Genomic DNA, 5087 nt, shown 5'->3' with positions numbered 1-5087 from the left:
AAGTTAAAATGAAAAGAATAAAAACACTATATTTGGAAACTGTGTTTCTTATTACTACTTAAACATATATGCAGTTAAATTAACATCAAGAATCTTTATTGAAAAGTTAAACATATCTTTTTTTTCATATTTAAAAAGTCTATTCCTTTGACTAACAAAGACAATCATATACCCTGTCGTACCAGCATTATATATACTAGAGTACCTATATTCTAAATAAATGCTCTAAAATGAGACTTCTCTTATTTAAACTTTAGGACTTGTTGGACTTGTGATTCCAAATTAACTAAGTACTTTTTTATTTCTTCAATACCATTAGTTTTATTTGTAACATAACAAAATTGACTATAAAAAGCTGATACCTATAAGAACAAATTAGTATAGCTACTTTGGAGGAGAATTTGATAATAGTTTAATAACTATGAATTCTTATACTTTTTAAAGAAGAAATTTCTGTTTATCCTTATATACACATAAAAATAATTAAAAATTATGTTTTAAGAAACACATATATAAGAATGTACAATGCAACATTATATTTATAGTATTAAAAATTCCATCAATACAGAACTAGGAAAATAAATTAGAGTGCAACCAAATGGAAGACTATTATGTAATTGTCAAAGTTTAGGCATAAAAATTAGAAGTCCTATGTAATTGTCCAAAAATTGGGTGGTACTTTGAAAACATTCCTAAGAGCTAGTAAAGAGAGCAAAATGCAAAGCACTTTGTATAATTCGAACCTTTTTATATAAATTTTCATAAGGCAACATTCTAAGTAGAAATATACACGCCAGAAGATCTTATGTTTTGTTTGTCTGTTTTTCTTGAAATTAATCAGGAGACTTGAATGGGAATTCCTTTAGAGGACAAGACTGAAGGTGAAGAAAAGGGAGGGTTTCTGTCTCCGTTTTGTGCCTTCGCATGTCTTTGAAATTTTAACCAAGTGCATACATTGTATAGAATTAATGAGCTAATGAGCCATTGCGTATATTTTCTTTCGGATAATTTTTTGTGTTTGAAAAAAGAGAGTAGAATTTACATGTTCTCACACACATACAAAAAATGATGACTACGTGAGGTGATAGATGTGTTAACTTGATGGGGGGAATCTTTTCACACTGTAAATGTATATCAAATAAACAAGTTGTACCTCTTAAATATCTTAAAATTTTATTTGTCGATTATACCTTAATAAAGCTGAAAAAAGAAAAAACTTAGAAATATTTTAACACATAGTTTGCAATTAAAAGATCCTCCTGTCCTATCAAAGTGTTTCATTTGTTACTTTCGAAGTGATGGTTATAGTATTCACTACCAATATCAATAGACATTATTTCTTTTGGACACTAGAGGGAGATTAGAAATGAGATAAAATACACTGAAAAAAACAAAATGGCTCCTAAAAATCTGTGACTGAATCTCCTTACTCCTGTTGAGAACCTCTCTAGCATTAAAGCATTACCACTGCCCTGGTCGACTTTGTAGATATGTTCCTAGGAGCCTGGGTATAAAGTGAACCATATTTTAAGTTCTCCTGGGGGAGACTGCTGTTGAGAAGAGTCCTGTGAATTTTCTTGAAAAAAAAAAAAATGAAGCTGTTGTAAAACAAAATCACTTCCAGTTTATTATTAGATGAAAAGAATATAGAATTTTATCATCTTATTTACCAGTAGGTAAATAAAAAACTTTAGGTGTGATTATATCAGTATAATCAGTTTTGTAAGCCTTAGAAAATACAGGTACTCAATTAATGCTTAATCATGTAATTCTCCTAAGCTAAAGGAATAAATAATAACTGTCTGGTTTTTTCCCCTACTGATCTAATTTTAATGACTCACTCTAAATGCTATTAGACAAACTTCTGTCTTCATCTATTCATTCATTCAATATTTTTTTTTAATGTTTACTGTATGCCAGGCAGAGTAATAGTCAATGGATATAAAACAAAGATCCTGACCTCAAAGATTTTGCAATCTAGTGGAAACAGACAAGAACCCAATAAGCAACTAGGTAACATGATATTATCACAAAATGTGAGTATGATGGGCAAAAATTAAGTATTGTCTACTCAACATTACAAATAAATATCCGGTTCTTCTGTGCTTCTGAGTGTGTGTAGGTTATACTTCCCTACCTTCTTAAAGACTACATAGCCATTTGACTAATTCTGGCTGATAAAGTGGGAGTGAAATTGTTATGTGACTGCCACTTTGTAGGATTGCTACTACCTGAATCTCCAGCTCTTTCTCCCTTTGATGTGGCAATCAGAGAAACACATGTTAACATGGAAGTATCATGAGACAGATGGAGCCTGGAGTGCTGAACCACCATGCAGAAGGTGGCTTAGTTGGAAAGTTGCCTGGATCTTACCAGAAAAAGTTTATGTGAATAAAAAAATATAACTTTTGTTGTTTAAAGTCAATAAAAATTGGAGCTAATTGTTACCACAGCATAGCCAAGCCTGTCCTGATTGATACACAGGAGAGTGATGGGGAGTGCTCTTCAGTTAGGATGGCCAAGGAAGAGTTTTCTGACAAAGCGACAGTAACAATAGTTATTGTTATTTGGAGGTGAAGTTGAGTCAGGGAAGGTTAGCCATGGAGAGAAATGTCTTTGAAATATTGCCCGGGGGACCAATTGCTTCAGAATCATTGAAGAGCACTTGTTAAATGCATAGATATCTTGACCTCACTTCGACTCATCGAATTAGAATCTCCAGGGAGTAGTCTCAGGATTATATAATTTTAATAAATTCTCCAGGTTATTTTAAAGCAGTTCTTAAAACCACTGAATTCAGCTTCAAGCCCTGATTGTTTATATTTCTGATATATGTGATATGGAACATAAAATTTTTTATTATATACTTCTCAATCTTTTCCTTACTCTGAAAGGGGGAGAATAAAGAGAAAACCATGTTTGGATTCTCAGCACAGTAACTATCTTTTCTTTCTATAGTTCTGACAGAATATGATTCCATTTATGCCTTAGTTTTATGGAATCTACTTTAAGTCTTCGCATAATAATAATATCAATGACAATACCAAAACAAGATTCTTTGTTTGACTAATATCGACAGGATCAAATTGTAACATAAAGAATATCATTTTGAGAAAGAGAAACATCAGGTAGCCCAGAACGTTTTTGCTGTTTGAATCTAAAAACAATAAAAACAGTTTTATTGTGTGCTTACCACATGCACACAATCATTCTGCAAGGTGATATGTTCTTCTCAATGACATTTTGTTTTCAGAAAAATGTTGGAGGTTTAATAGTTTTGCTCTTTTTCTTTTAGTGATATCTTTTTAAAATTATCTTTTTAAGAACTACAATTATAGAGTAAATTAAATGATATAATCAAGGGCTATTAAATGATTGATTCTTGAACAATTGTGAATTTAGAGCCTTAATTCTAGTATTTTTTACATATACAGAGACTCAATGACTGAACTTGCATTCAAAGCTCTAAATTTAGGACTAAAAGAAGAAAAAAGGGAGCACTTACCATAGACAATTACTTTGTAAGGCTGCCCATATTAGATGTTTTAAATTCATGCTTTTCAAAGCCAAATACAAGGCATATATCAAACCTAAATCTATTTATAGTATTGTATGAAAGTACATTTTCAGTTAAAAGACAGACCTATCATGAATGTTTATTTCTGCTCCAACCCAGAACCCCCTTCAATAACAGTAAAGAATGTAAGGTATATAATTTTATGCCTTTGTACAAAGACAAAAAAATAGGATAACACCCTGCTGGCTGCACATGATAGAAGAGAAAGTGACAGCAGTAAATCTTGTCTTCAACTACCACAAAGATTCTGTATATACATATAGACCAATGAACTATGGCGACAATGAAGAAAATGTCAGTTCCTCAACTCCGCAGCCCCATCCCATAAGAACCCCAATATTTCTCCATGAGACATTTATTGAGTGAGTGAATAAATGGATACTTCCACAAGTTTCTAGAGAGGCTCTAAGTGACCAAACAGAATCATTGAATTTCTGAGTCAGCTTTATACTTTAAGTGCCAGATGACTCTAGCAAAATAAATATTCTCTGCTGATCTATTTCTCTAGTCCAGAGCCTAGGAAAGAATCTAAATGGTACAATTCAAAGATTTTTTTTTAATTCCATCTGGCCTTGGAGTTAAACAATAGCATTTGTTCAATTATTATTATTACTAAATTTACCACCAGAGGGAGCTCGTATATATACTCCCTCCAACTAGAGACTGACTGGATCCAAAGTGACTTTTTTTCTGATTTCGGTACTATAAATGCATCACATAATTTTTGCCTCGGATAAATAGTGAGATGTTTATTTATATTTATGGTATTTTAGTTGTCTCAGAAAGCAGCAGAGAAACTTTAATCACAGATTTGTTCTCCACTTTATTACCGGTGTCCTCACAACTTGCCCCCATTGAAAACAAGCAAAAACAAATCTAACTGGAGAATCACATTTTCCCCACGTCCCTCTCCAGAACCCTGAGATTCATTCTCTTTTATATGCTCCGATTTAAACTTTACTACATTTTTCTAAGAAAGCATCACATCAGAATTTTCTAGGTTCTTTGAATCAAAGTACAGAGGAAAGATCTTTGGAGAAAAATATTTGGCTGGTTTAAAAGGAATCAGGAAGTTGCTAATCATTAGCTATACAGTTTCGGTCACGTAAGATGAATACAACAATGCATCCACAATCAAGAATATTATATTGTACACTTAAAAATCTGCCAAGAGGGGTAAATCTCATTTAAGTGTTTTTATCAAAATAAAAAAGAAACTAAAATTTTGAAAAAGAAAGTCTTGGCTGTCCCAAATTGAAGTCATCATCTGCAGTGATATAAAATAAATCTACCTTTAATATTAACAGTCATTAGTATTGAGCAAAGATCCTAGGACCCTTTTCAACACATGAATGAATCTATAACTAATTTTAAAAAATGAAGTCAATCTTTTTTTGGTGGGGAAGTAAATGATCACTGAAAGAAACTAAAATCAATCTTGAAAGATTATATTTTAGTTTTCTTTTAGAGTCTGCTTGTCAGAAGCAAGAATTTAAACCAGTAGCAAAGG

The sequence above is a fragment of the Pteropus vampyrus genome, unplaced genomic scaffold (assembly GCF_000151845.1).
Source record: "Pteropus vampyrus isolate Shadow unplaced genomic scaffold, Pvam_2.0 Scaffold93, whole genome shotgun sequence".
In the NCBI taxonomy this organism is placed as follows: Eukaryota; Metazoa; Chordata; class Mammalia; order Chiroptera; family Pteropodidae; genus Pteropus; species Pteropus vampyrus.
This window is presented reverse-complemented; position numbering follows the sequence as displayed.